Source organism: Apteryx rowi, unplaced genomic scaffold (assembly GCF_003343035.1).
Source record: "Apteryx rowi isolate R43461 unplaced genomic scaffold, aptRow1 scaffold_70, whole genome shotgun sequence".
NCBI classification, from domain to species: domain Eukaryota; kingdom Metazoa; phylum Chordata; class Aves; order Apterygiformes; family Apterygidae; genus Apteryx; species Apteryx rowi.
Genome location: NW_020450983.1, coordinates 2,063,649 through 2,078,927, shown reverse-complemented (window position 1 = coordinate 2,078,927; position 15,279 = coordinate 2,063,649). Strand labels below are relative to the sequence as shown.

Sequence of the window (15,279 nt, the reverse complement as noted above, 5' to 3'; positions counted from 1 at the left end):
GCTTCTGTCACACGGGTGATTCTTACTGGTAGATGCAGTCATGATATTACTAATTTTAATTCAGTTCAGATCTCTTAGAAATATAAGACACTCTTTTGATGAAATAGACCTCAAATAGAAAATGAATAATCTAAGAACCTTTAAACCTTTCTTGTTTTAATTACTTGTTTGTTTGGCTATATTTTGATTACTTCTGTGGTTTGAATTCTATTACTATGTCATTGAAGACAAAGATAGTCAACACAGGAGAAAAATGTAATTAAAGACTGGAGAAATTCTAGTAATACGCTTAACAAACACCTAACACAAGTACAAATATTCAGTTTATGTTTTCACTTCACTTGGTCATTTGGCTGGTGAGGTAACTATTCATCATCTGCAGATGTTACTTTCCTACTTTTCATAAGCAGACTTTATTTTTTATTGTGATTCCTTGTTTATTATATATTAAAATCAGAAACCCTACTGGACATGAAAAGACACTGTCGCTATGCTGCTGAGCAATGCAGTTAGGAACTGGGACTTGCAAGAAATAATACCAGTTTTGAAAGGCATGATGGGTATGTCCTTGATGCATATTGCAGTACATATGAGACCCCTTAATGATTACTTTAAGTCTCCTTCTTTTGTCATGAACTGTGTCTGGTTTGGATCCTTTAGCCTTTAATTTTTGGATCATTATTCTGTATAGATTTTGCCACACTTTGATCCCTGAATAGCAAATTTTACAGCAGAAAGACGGGAAAGACAGCTGAATGTTCTCATCTCATATTCTTTAAACAGCAGTTATAGTCAGAAAGTGGCCATTAAAAGTGACATGGTGAGGTTTCATATTTACCATCTCAGAAACTTTTGTATTATGGGTACCCATTTAAGAAACAAAGACTTTCCTACTAGCCAATACAGAAAGTTAACATGGGAAGTGAAAATTAAGGTGTGTTCTTTCTCATCTTTGAACGTCCATCAAGTACCAGCAAAAATAAGTGTTGGAACTCAGCTGACAGCATTGATGATGACTTATGTGACTACCTCCTCATAGTTATGTAGGGTCTGCAGTGTTTGTAGGAACAGAACTTGTCTCCTTCCCCTGCCAAACATAAGTAAATGAGTTGCAGACATGCAGAGTAAATATGCTGGGTTAAAACATGCTACTTCTACATATTGTACTGAAAGCCATAGTTCTCAGTGTACTGCATATTATATCTGCTGCCTGTCTTTCTCTATGTGTCCTACCTAGCATTTGAACAGTATGTAAAGCCACTCAAACAAGTATGGGAAGGGACAGTGAAATGAGGATGAAAGAGAAAGTAAGAAATGGAACTGGTGAAAGCAACAAATGGAGATTGTGAGAGGATGACTAGAAAAGAGAAGCAAGAGTGAGAGGAGTCAATGAAACAGAGACATGGCAGACTGTGTAAATACAGATCATGTCATTGATATGTAAACCTGTAGCTCAGACTCTTAAAAGGGAAAAGAAGCTTGTTGCTCGCTCATAGGAATAGGGAGGAAAAGCTTAATTTACATACATGATTATTTTTCTCTGGTGCAGCTTTGTAGAGTTTTATGATGTATTGTTAGGAATGTCTGTGTTTGAAATCCTTAAGCAGTACACACATTAGGAATTAGGCCAGCCAGTTCTAAAAGATAGTCCACAAGTTATGATTCAAGCAATGAATCTGAATCCAGCAAAGGAATAAGATTCTGCCAGAAACACAGGGAAGTGTCCCGAAAACCTTTCTTCAGTCTTTACCTAAATGAATATGGCAGAAATTGGGGGAGCTGAAGCTTCTGCGAGCTCTGTTTGAGCAATGGCAGACTTAGAGTCGCTTTTGTAAAACTTGACCTAGAACTCACAGATGAGACCACTCACAGTGAGACCAGCACTGGATCACAACAGGCATATGAAGAAGAGTTGCTCCATGGTACTGACTTGCAAGACCCTGAATCCTTACCAAAGATTTGGGGATTGCAGTAGGTCTGTGAGCTACCAGTCTAGACAAATGACTAAAAACCAGATCGCTGGAATTATCCATAGCCTCATTTCAGATAAATACTATTTGTGATTTTATTCCGATGAAGATTTCTCAGAAGAAATAACTGTAATGCTGTGGAGAGGAATAAAATAGAATTTACTGACAACTTGAAAGAAAGCAAAATGCAGAAAGCAAAATGCTGGATGGAAGTTCAGCCCAAAYATTTCACTTACTGAAACAAAATGAATCTGGCTGCTATTCTCATTATTGTTAGAAAGGCTTATATACCGAGCAGCCATTCAACCAGTCAAATAACRGAGTAACCAATAAAGTAATACAGTGAGGAGTTAATTGTGCAGCAAGTTAGCGAGTGATTTAGAAAGGTGGATGAGGAATTCTTTCTATCTATTATTTCTATAATAATGAAATTATGGTTGCCCATCTGCTCTTTTTACCTTTGAGGGAGGGTTTAGCCCCTGCTTATTATCTTGATGATAATTAGAGTTTCACGTCACTGACCATCTGGAACAGGAGATGTGAGCACTGGGAGACTGCCCAAACTCGCTATTAGCAGAAACTTTAAAAGAGCTTCTCTCCTAGAATAGAGGAAATCCCACATAGCATGATGGTGGCATTGCTTAATAAACCCTCCTTTCTCCATGAGCCTTACTGCAGAGAACAATGTTGCGCCTAAATCAGGGAAAACAACACTATGGAGCTTCTGTAACATTTGTCATAGTTGGAATTTCTGTATGAAGATGGAGACTTGGGACAGAATGGTTTTCAGGAGATAAACCCTATCACTTCATTATGTTTCTTTCACATTTTAATATTTCATATCCCTTTTTTCAATATTGGCTCCACATTAAAAATTCTACTTAGCTTCTAGTTATTATATGCTAAAGATCTTTCCAGCTAYAAGTTATCTAATTGGTTCTGTTCCGTTTATGCAATTTATTTGAATAGGCAGCCTTAAGTTGCAGTCTGTTTGGTAAGCTAGAATAGATTCCAGCAAGCACTGTTATGGAGATTGCCTTCAGGGATGTACGAAAACGTAACTTAGCTCAAATCAGCTGGGAATGTCTGTACTTTTCATATCCAGTCAAATCAGACTAGCTGCAGGTATTTCTGTCCACTTATACACAACTAAACTGATAACATTTAAAAATATGAAATGCAGGCTCAGAATTAAGAATGCTGCTTGCAATGCTTGCAAATCACATCTAAGAGGCAATTATTTAGCTACATTTTCAGTACAAATGACCGAATTGGCATCAAAGCTTCTTCATTTGAAAGATTTCTATTGGGAGCTCTTCAGAACTGAAGTACGCCCTGGTATGAGTCAGCTTGTATTTTGAGCTCTTCCAGATGTTTTTTCTTATCCAAATAACCTTTCTCTTGTGAATAAGACAGATTTTCTGAGAGCAAAATAATTACATATAAAGTCTAATTCTACTTGCAGAGACAACTCCCCTTTAGTTTAAAATGAATGTATTGATATTATTTCCCTTGAAGTATTCCAAAAGCAAGCTCATTTYATCCTCTCTGTATGGAAATACTGTACACAAGAATCTGTCTGGCACTTGCAGTAGGTCAACATATTTTCGAGTCTTGGTGGAGAAGACAGGAGAAAAGGAATAGGTATTGGAAAGGTGAGGGAGAGCTTGCCATTTCATTTACCATGCACCCATCAATACCTATTCAGTGTTGAAATCCTTTCCAGAAATACACCACTGGAAGCAATTTCAAAGAGACAGAGGTTTTGTTAGGACAGTATAAACTCCCATCAAAATTCCTTTAGTCTTTGCAGGTCAGGTTGTGGTTACATGGAAGAGACAGAGAAAGAATCTGTTCACACTGTGGTAGAATGGACTGCATATTTCCAGAGGCTACCCAGCAGCCCAAGGAAGGACTCTGGTGTCTCTGGTGATCCCCCTGTGAACCCTCCACAAGCTATGTGCTCTTTATACAGTTCAATTTTAATTTTATCATTCTAATTTGCTCTTAGTGTTACTTTTATTTGACTGGCAGTGTCATAAGGTAAGCTGGTTCCAGCTGCAAGCTTTGATCTTTTAATAACTCAGAAATCCTTGGTCTTTTGCTTGATCTTTTTGACTGAACTCACATCACTCAACATGAAATTCTTTTGTGTGCGCACACACATACATCCATGCTTATGTTTACATGGGGAATCATCCATAAGTACATCAAAATAAGAAGAAAGTTGTGAAGTACACAAAAGTTACAAAATGCCCMAAATAGATGTTCATGTCTTATAGAAGATGAGTTGGGAGGCACCTTCTGTAAACATTTTCATCAAATGTTAGGGTTTATTTTTAATACACAAAATCCTCCCTCACTCCATACCCAAGACATTACTCCAGTGCACATGGTTCACCATTTGGATTTGGAACTTTTATGATTTCAGAATATACTTTTGTCATATGAGCAAAGAGAATAATTGAGAACAGTAGCATGAAGCCTTTGAGTGCCAGGCACAGCAGGAGGAGAGAGTGTACACCCCTACTTAGTGCAGCAAACCTCTGTTCTTAGAATTTATTCAGGTGGTTATAGAGCCCTACACTGTTATCATTTCCACCTGGTTTTGTTTTGGACCCAATCTTCTTCCTTCTCTCTATCTTTTCCATAGACAAGGGTCACCTCCTCTATCTTATTGTACACCTTCCCCTGAATTGCATGACGTACTCCGCCACTACTGCTGCAGTCACCAGGCTCTCTACCATCTGAGATGGAAACAAAATATTTCTAACACATAATCTAGCACTCCAGACTCTTAACTCAATCCCCTTCATCCCCTAACCCCAGGAGATACCCTCTTTTTATTTCTGGCATACAAACCTCTTTGTTTTCCTACTTACTACTTTGTGACAAACAGAGGAAATATGAGGAMCAGAGAGAGTGGTGCTGCTGGTCAGTTCTGAAGGCTGGTGAAAAAGTAGAGAGCAGAGTTTGGGGAGCAGCAATTGCAGGAAATAAACATGCATAAGTTTTAGATGGCACATGGCTAATGCAAATGAAGTCTTAGGAGATCTTTAGCTGATGAAGTTTATCAGATCTCTACTGAGTATTTGTCAACTAAACATTTCAGAAACCTTAAAGAATTGTTCGATTCTGGCACATTTTCATGAAGGTGAAAGACACATGAGTAACAAAAGGGTAATTTCCAGTTCCTGACCCCTTAAAAATGACAAGTCTGCATTTCAAAGCACTGTAGTGAGAATGCTTTGTAATTATGTGATTGTAAGGTTTTGTCCAAGACAGGCAAAAACGTATTTTCTCTACACTGGGTCTGCAAGATGGCTAAATTTCTGCTGCAGAAATTTCAAGAAAAAGAAAAAGCCTTCACTAAAAGTGCAAATGCAACATGGAAATGTAGTCTAAACTGTGTCAGTTTGACAAAGTCATAAGCTACAGAAAATAAACACCCAAATAAAGTTAGGGCATTGCCTGGCCTGCTGCACCTATGAGCTAGACTGAAAGACAGCAAACATCAGGGCAGCAGTTGTGCGAGTGACCCTGAGAGAGGACAGAGACAAAGCTCATTAGTTTCTACTGTGTTTAGGGAAATTGGACTTACAAACATTTGCTGTAAAGACCATTGTAGCACAGAAAAAAATTTAGCCTTATTACCAGTTTCCTTTTAATGTGTTTGGTACTTTGATGTTCCCCAACTAATTGCTAATTATAATGATCTACATACTTTGAATGCAGTATGCATATGCATATGTTATTTGGGTTCATAACATAATTTCAATAAATTTCTAGGAAATTTTGGTAACATCAGAATTTGGATTTTAAAAAGGGAAGGTTTAAATATGAGTAAATCTTTGAATAAAATAGCATCCCAACAATACATTTAATAAACTGATGTGTACCATTTTCCCTTAGCAATTTCTCCATTACAAAACCTCAAAAAGAGAAATCATTCTTAAACATACAGCATTTTCATTTTGTATCCCTGTTTATCACATGCTTGTACTCACTTAAAAGAAATGAAACAGTTCTTCCTTTCTACATTGTTCTCCTGATCTGTAGCAAGCACGGCCGGAAATGACAGTGAGAGAGATGAGAATAAGAGAGCGCCCATTCGGTCTCTGTTCTCTGCCTCAGGCACACTGGGAAAAGGTTATAGGTAGTTGAAAATTCCTGAAGAAAATATTTCAGCTTCCTGGACCATTTTAACAAAGTACATCTTCTTTATTGCAGTGTTTTTATTCCTACAGATAATGCTAAATGTATTTCTGAACCATCATTTTAGGATTCTTTTTTGCAGTTCTACATTCTGTTTGTACAGTTCACATGACTTAGCCCATAGCTAGGAGAGTGTTTTCATTGCACACTGTTAGAGTGAGGTGAATGCAAAAGTTTCTGAAGAAAGACTCTTTTATTCTAGTAATTATGAGGGTAATGAAGCTGGTCAGAATTGTTTTCATTTTATTAATAGCTGTGTTTAAACCTCATGGAACTGACTATCTGTGGAAATAAACTACATTAAAACTAAGTGGTGGAAATGGGTGAGTTATACTAAATGTTCATCCATAAATTAATGGAGTCTTCACAAATCCAGAAAGAAAAATTATCTGTTTCATTGTCTATCATTTCTGTGAGATTTTCCATTGCATTGGATGTAGGTTATAGGTAATAGCAGAGATCTTAATTTTAAATAAAGGGACATCTTAACTCTTTGATCCTCCAGTGGAGGAATAGCTCAAGTCCAGCTGCCAGTTATATGTTCAAGGACCTTAGCAAATGTAATTATGGGTAATACATCCTTATCAAAACAAGAACTCCCATTCAATATATCTGATACAAGATCATTCTGATTATCTGATTTGYAATATATTTAAGGAATTTTTTTAAGGATTTGATTATCCAAATTATTTTAAAGATCCAAATTAGCTTTTAAATTGTTTTTCAAGAATGACACATGTTTATATAGCACTGCTTATCCATTGGCTTATCATTTGAAACTCCTTTACCAGGGATAGGGGAACAAAGACCATACCAAGAGTTTTGAGAAAAATGTCCCTGGAGATAAAAGTAGGGAATATAGAATGTCAGTTCTGTTATCTGTCCTCCTGCTATAATCTGTAAGGATAGAAAGGATTTTTACCATTGTGATTGTCATAGAGATCAGGACTGAAATTCTATCCACACCATCTTCATTTCCTAATTGGTGATTCCTCCTCTGTGTGTTATTTTATCACGTGTAGAAAGCTGATTAATCCTTCAAAGTAAAAGGCATTTGCAGGTGTCATAATCAATACAGCCTAAAGGCTTGAGCAAAACGATTTTCCTAAGGTTCAGCAGCCACAACTCTGTCGTTCTCAGCAGCCCCAAGCTGCTGGAATGAGCCACTGAGTCTGCGGACAGCCAGCTACGATTTAGAGTGGCTTCAGGCCAGTCTTTCGCAGCTCCTAGGCAAGGAGAGAAGGTATAAGACTGAGGCAAAGCCACCTTTCAGCCTGTCTCCCATCCTGCCCATATTCTACCAGACTAGACAGTCTGTCTCTAGACAGACTCTTGGTCATGCTTTTGGCAATTAATTGCTGCTTTTGGATTTTCAGTCAGCACTTGCTAGAGATAAATCACCAAACTATTTATTACCTTTCCACATTGAAAAGTCCAGAACTTCTATCCAGAAGTCCAGATTCGTCTATCACCTTCTCAGAAACTACTTCTGCCTTTAAATACCTTTTTCTTTAAAGTGAGTTAAGTAGACTATATGTAAGTGAATATACCATAAGCAAGTGAAGTGCCTTTCCCTAAGCTGAAATTTCAGTCTATCCATTTGCTACATTTGGATCAGGAACAGAGTCGTACAACTCAGGGTACCCCTAAATCCCCATCCTCAGCTCCAGTATATCAAGAAGACAAAATATGCATTATTATTGCCAACACCAGAGCGTACAATTCACATCTGGATTTATTTTAGACTTTCTTATGGTAACAGCTGAATTTCTTGTCTTCACTTAGATAGATTTTTAAAAATGAAAATCACCATGGCAACAGCTGCAACCATTTATTATAAAGCTATAGAAGTGGAACTAATATTTGTGAGAGAAGCTCTGTTGTCAGGATAGTGTTTCATTCAGACAATGCCAGAGTCATTTTTTCCTAGCCTTCTCTTTTTCTTGTTTTTTAAGAAGAATATGGAAAATATTTTCAATAATGAAATGTAGGTGGGATTGAATAGCTCAGGCAATTATAGAGATTTTCTTCTTTAGATTACTGGCTCATCTCAAATCCAGATTAGCATGAGCCAAGAATTATCATCTGTTTAGTAGAGGCATGAAAATAGTTGACAGGTACCAAGGTCTGAAAACCTCACTCCCATAATAGCTATGTTCTCAGCTGAAGCACAGAGACAGTGAACAGTACATATGGAGGGGGTGCTGTCACTGGGGGAAAAAGGATGTGACCTGTCCTTGAAACCTTCTAATATCTAATGCATAGGAAAATCTTACAGGCAGTTTGCAATACTAAAACAAGATGGTTCAAAATGAACTATCCTTCCTTTAAGATTTTGCTTCATAACACTCACAACCTACTCAGTTACCTGAGGTAATAATGCACTATTTTCCCTGTGAAAATGAGGCCAAAGAGGGACCTTCTGCCCTAACCTCAGGGTACCCAGAGCTCCAAGTCAGGACTGAGGAGGGTTCATCCCGTATAGCCCAGGTGCATCAGCGAGCACATGGCCTATCTCGCATGCATCTGTTTCCAGCAGTTCTCAGAGCATTAAACTCCTTTTTAAAATTTCCACAAGAATCCGTGTAGAAAACCAACAAACTATACTCCAGATATTGAAAATGTACGTGAAATGTAAAACTATTTTGCTACTTAAACCTCTTCAGACTATGATAAAACATGTTTTGTAAGGGCAGACTGTACAGTGACCACATACCAAGTTGTGGGTCACATTTCTTCCTATTTTTTACACATTTAAGAGTCTTAGCTGCAAGTGGGGGAGAGCACTGACATGAAAAAAAGCTTCAGATAGACTTTCAGACCTTTCACTCTCTTTAGTATGGGATTTAATGTAACTTATCTTCATCAGGTGCATTCAGCATCATGCTCCTCAATGTATTGTTCAGTTCACAAGTTGCTACTGATGCTCAGGTTGTGCAGAGGGAGACTCAGGGCTCCTTAATCTCTTACAGAAAACATCCTGAAGTGAAAGAACCCACGGTTATTGACAGGCCACAGATTTGGCACAGCTCTTCACTATCGGCAGTTGAATATCCAGCAGCTCCAGGTACTGCAAGCATCCTCTAAAAGGGAACTTAGCTGTGTCTGGGATGTAATATTTTAGTCACAAACAGTAGCTTTTCTTTTTTCCAATAAGCTTACAGATCTCTTAACAGACAACATGTACTCATTCTTCACTTACTAAGTTCTAAGTTTGTTTTGAACAAAGATTGTCATTTAATCCAACTTCACTAAATACTTTTGTGCCATGGGCAGTTTAGCTCAGGGTGGCAACATACAGTGAAAACAGAAGCAAAAACAAAACCCCTTGTGCTGTGTCTGAGAAAAATCTACCTAAAGCATGTGTTTCATACAATTTATTTTTAAGAGACTGAGATGTGGTAGAAATCACGTAGGTATTTTTCCCTTTCAGTCACTCACTTAATGCTTTGAAGTCTTTGTAACATATTCCTAGTAGCCTACTTCCTATTCTTTCCTTTCTCTTCRACATTCATATATAAGCTTTACTTCCTCTGTTAAATGTAAATCATGACAGTTATACGGAACAGTTGAGGCTCAGCAGATCAGTGGTAAAAATGGGATTGTTTCCTGTTTTACTGATACTGAAGAGAGAAGACATGAAGGAACAGGCTCTTTGTTTTCCTCAAGATGGGGAGGACTGAGAACTTCCTCAGCGTCTCTCTGGGGGTGTTGGGTTGCCTGTGGCCAGCCCGCCCGTGAGCTTAGATGGCTCTCTGCCCGCCAACACAGGACACACCACCCTTGGACACACTGGTCTCAGGATCTTCATAAGCAGAGGCCACAGAAGAGAGAAATTCTCTGAATATTGAATAAGAACATACTATATGTGCCCTTTAGTTGACCAGCTAAGCAATCTCACGTTCCTCCTCTATCCCTTCGTTTGGAGGCATTCTAGGGGATTTCGGAATTTCTACAAGATTATAGTGTACTGTAACTGTCAGGAAGAAGTTGATTTAAACTCCAAAGAAGGGTGATGTGAGTAGAACTGTGTGTTTGTGCAGGATAAGGACTAGCTATTATTGCAAATTGGAGACTGTTATTTATCCCTCAGTATATTACACTGCAGACAGGTGTAGTGAGTTTTGCTACAATGTTATGATGATGATTCAAATCATAAATGAAGGCAGTATTGTCTGGCATAACATATAGATCATTTTCTGTTATTTCAGTCTTAGGCTTTTCCTGAGCAACATCACTAAGTATCACCCAATATCATGTGGGCTGCGTGATTTTAAGAAAGAAAATTATGATTCAATAAGGATTCAGTGCAAATTGTTTCTATTTAATCTCTACTAGTTGCCCATAAGGGCAAAAGATTTTTTATGGCTAGTCATGAAAAAGTAWATGTTAAATGTTTCTTAAAGTGTTTGGGTCATAGTCTACTTTTTTGTGACACTAGCATAAATATGGAACAAGTGTGTCAAGTCAGTGGAGTTACTTTTCATGTTCATCAATGTATCAGTAGAGTTTGAGACAATTTTTCATCTTGGGTGTTCAAGCAGAATGACAGTAAATCGCAGTCATTTAATGGTAATCTGCTCTGCTGTTCTAACATGTATCGCCCAGTATAGGCAACCATCATGCTGCATCATTTTATCAACAGGGAGCTAGAATTCAATTGACATAGATAAATGTCACATTTATTTGCAAGAGTGCAGGCACTGTAAAAGACAAGAGTGGTTGAATGGCATCATTGTCTCATCCTGGAGTCACGCCAGCAATTTCAGTGCGAAGGGGAGGGCTTAACACTACCTGTCCGCCCAGTAATCAGTAAACACCTTCCGTGCTTCTTGTGGACCCATCAGGCAACATTTTGTTAGTGTGCACTGATGTTTTATTCTTTGCACTCTGGGTGTGCAGCGTAAGATAAGTCCCACAATATCACCTTGTGCCACTTTAATACAGATAAAGCAGAGCTGTAGATTTTGGGCATGCTCTTTGCCCTACACTTATAGAATATTTACAACTACACATGAATTCAATTCATGTCCTTCAAAAGAGATACATCATTTTCACTGGAAATCCTTATTTCAAGGGCATTGCTTATCACCCTGGACTTGTATAAGAAGTGGAGGAGGGGGTAGAGAACCTCCGCCCTTCTCTAGATCAATACAATTCTCACTTCAAATAGATGGCTTTTATCATCACATATTTCTTGGAAAATAGAGGAATAACTAGCTGGTGGAGAAAAAAATCTTGAAAGTATATGTTAATATTTTGTGGAAAAAAAATTTTTTGAAACAAATATATTTTTATCATATACAGGCACTATATTGATGGGCTGAATAACATGAAATCTTTACACTGTGATGTCACTAAAAGGGAAGGTTTAGGTTTTCTGAGGAAGAAGTGACTAAGATGCTTTACCAGAGACCTGGCTCAGTCACCCTGCTTGGCTGTAGGCCTCCTGAGTAACTTTGGACACTAGTGACTTAGAGACAAAAATTGGAGCACTGAAGTGTAATATAAAGGTGATAGGATATAAAAACCTTGCCATATATGAAGAAAGCAAGTGCTGTGCAGTGTTTTGTTATTAAAGAAATGCAAATCATTACATTATTTTAAGAAACTTGGATGGTTGGATCTAGCAGCATGAAAGCTGAGTGCAGATGATAGCTATCTTAAATCACATGTCAGCGGTAGGGAGGAAAGAAGACAGGTTAGACTCACAAACAAATGTTAATAAAAGAGTCTGTTGACTTGTACAGCATGTCTAATTCCTGCCTGTCATTTCTGGTTGTTTAATTAGCATGATGCAACAAATTTGGTTCAAATACCATGCAGAAATTTATTTCTTTTTTCCTCCAGATACTAATTGGAGTTTTTTTTTTCTTTGTCATTGTTTCTTGTTAACATAGAGGATTTGGTGATTTGAGACATCACTGGTTTGTGTCTTTTACAGTCAAGTTTTCTATGCAGAAAAACTGCAAAGTTTTTACAGTACTGTTCTAATTTATAAATGCTATTTCACTTAGGCATAAGTGATTACACAAGATACAAAGGAGAGTCCAGGTTGCTGCTCATCAGGATTTCTTTCCAACAGGGATAAGAATAGGGTATATTTGCCTAGAACAGGGTAATGAAAATGTTATGACACTTGTAAGGATATGTTAGGATATCCACCTCTTCAGGAAAGAGCAGGAACAAAGTGGTAAGGAAGATTTAAGATACAGCTGTGGTTAGAGGTTCAGTGTGTATTAGAGACCTCTTGGTTTTGAGTTGTGGAGAGGAAAAGCTATTCCAAAAGAAAGTAGCTTTTAGGAAATTAGTGATCAGGACACTGCCACCTCTGATAAAATCATTAGTGTGTTGGTCTGAATGCATGGAGATGTATCTGGTTCTTCACATTTTTCATCTCTTCCAGTAGCACACTAACTCTTTCACAGGCTTCATACTGCATTTGTACTTAAAACTCAATTATAAAAATGTATTTAGCATGTGAAATACTAATATGTATGCTTACATATTTAAAGAGAAGCAAAAATTTCATTCACTTGAAGTTTACTTTGGGAAACCCTAAGATTGGAGGAATACTGTGGCCCAACACGTTCAAAGAAACAAATTTCAGCAGAAGGAACTTAATTTGTCCTCTTGGAGTACTTAGAAATTCATGTCCAATTTTTACTTTTCTGCTGCAGCATGCCTAAATGAGTATCACTTCCTGGTTTTACAAACAGCACATACTCTTTTTGCAGATGTACAGGGGTAGAGAACCGTCACACCAGATCAGATATGGCTTTGGACTTGCAATTGTTCAGTTTGCGAGCCTGTTACACCATTACCCATTGAAGAAAATGTCATCTCCTCTCTCCTTTCTGTGTCTGTTCCCAGCTCTCATTTGTGCTGCTCTCACACGCTCCAGTATTACCGCATCACACTGAGCATTATCTGATGAACCCTGAACTTGAGCTCTTGTCTCCTACATAATATAAAGGACTGCTGTGTGACATCTTCATCTCTTAAGATGCTACACCCTTCTGTTCTCTTTTTACACTCAGTGACTAATGTTGAAGCTAAAGATGGGGTTTGCCAGTGCCTCTTACAGAGAGAGTGTTTACGTGTGTCTGTAGTGACTGAACTTCGATCAGGATTAGAGGGAGAGGGTGTTCTCCCAGGATCAGGATGGGCTTGCAGAGGCTTCCCTGGCACCAGGACAGAGGGTTCAGCTCCCATTGAGGTGGATGGGCTACCAGGTCCTGTTAAGGAGAAGGTGGTGACATTTCCAGGCCCAGAATGGGATCATCATGATAAAGAGATGGTATCCAAGGCTTCTTAAGGGTAATGGCTAAGGAGGCAAAGGAGACAGAGGAAAAATAACAGTTTTTATGCAGTTCTYGATGTTTGAGGGTAGACGAGAACTAAGATCTACATTAGGGTATGTCTACCCGGAACAATGCAAACTAAATATTTTCTCTGGCTGTACCCCAAGCTGCTGCTGTGTGTCAGCTCAGGCCTGAACACAGAAGACAACTGAAATATTTACCAGTGTAGAAAACATTTATCATTAGCTGCCAAAAATGACTACTGATGAGCTAAACTGATTTCTGTCTGCCCACATTAATGGACAGAGTTACTCAAATTCTGCAGCTGCCTTGTAATACCACTGATGAACTTGCTTATCCAGTTAAGTCAGGTCTGAGGATGCTTTGCATCACTCAAAAAGGAGCTTGACTCTATCAGTAAATCTAGTCTTTTGTTTCCACCTAAGAGATTTTACAATAAGTGAAAATCTAGCAGAGGGCCTGCATTCCTTAAATTTTTTCATGCAGATGTTGCTCTTCCTCATAAATGGCAAAACTTATGTTTTCCATAAAGTCTGCGACAGCTTTACCTTTCCAGGRTGCCTGGTGCTTTGACATCTGCCATCAGCTAGCCAGGTTGGAATTGATAACAAAGACATTTTGAGGAAGGTTTCCATAAACAGTAAAAGCCTTACATACTGCTACAGTAAGCGTTAGTTTGGTTTGAAGTAGTCAAAATAAAATGGCCAAGAATACCTGATAAGGTCTGGAAAAGCCTTGAAAGGGACAAAGGTGAGGACAGAAAAGACGGGAAACAAATATGTCATAATACAGAGAAAAGGGAACAGAGTATAATCCCAGTTAGAAGATAGTCTCTAAAATAGCTGCCACACCTTCTTCTAGAATTAAAACCAGTGGCATTACTAGCAGTGTGCTGAAACCAGGTTGTGAGTGGAACAAAAACCAGGGCATGATGAGATGGGCCAGGGAGAGTACAGCTTTGGATATCCGGGAAAGTGAAGGTTGAACTGCTAGCCGCTTGAGCAGTAACTCAGCCTTCAGGAACTCTGTTTGCAGTTCTTACACACATACGAATAGAAAGCCTAATGTGCATATTTCTGTGAAATCCAGGTTTCTGGAACCTTAGTTCTCTAAACATTCACAAATACCATTACGAATAAATTTCAGGGAAACAGATTTCTTTATCTAGAAGGCTGTAGGGAAAACACACCTATATTCTTTAAATGCATCTTCTGTGTATTTGCTCTGCTTACTGATCACCATTTTACTGAAAAATACAAGTTTGTTTGTTGTTGGAAATTTTCATCTAGAGGACATGATCTCTACCTGTTTGCCTCAAGCTACTGTTACAATTGTAGGGCTTTTTTTAGCCCTAAATCTTTCCTGCACTGGTGTGTCTCATCTCTCTCCTCCCTTAATRGCATGCAAACCTCGTCTCTACTTCACATATGCTTTCGTTGGCTTAGCATRCTCACATCCCAATCTTATCTCACTTGTGTTCATTTTTATAGGTCATCTACTTACTATTACTGTGTGAGGAGGTATTTTATGAGGAAGCCTGGAAGGTTTTCCTGGCCTAAGGCTTGCCAAGAGGAGGTGTAGGTGTCTGGTGCTGTGCATGCACTTTCACACCCAGCTTCTGGTTCAAACACCTGCCTTGTGGAAAGCCTGCAGAAACTACAGTTCTGTCTTTGGGATTTTCTTCCAACACTCTTAGGAAAACTACATTGCTAAAAAGTTGTGTGGAAATAGAAACAGTTCTGTTCAATCTACTTCTCTGCAAAGTCCAT

At 38.4% G+C, this 15,279-nt stretch overlaps 1 protein-coding gene across 2 annotated transcripts in view; it reads left to right on the top strand.

Annotated features, from left to right (window-relative positions):
• The window catches only part of SLC9A9 (solute carrier family 9 member A9), a 221,239-nt gene that overhangs the window by 68,728 nt on the left and 137,232 nt on the right, over positions 1 to 15,279 (top strand). The gene's annotated exons all lie outside the window — the stretch shown is intronic.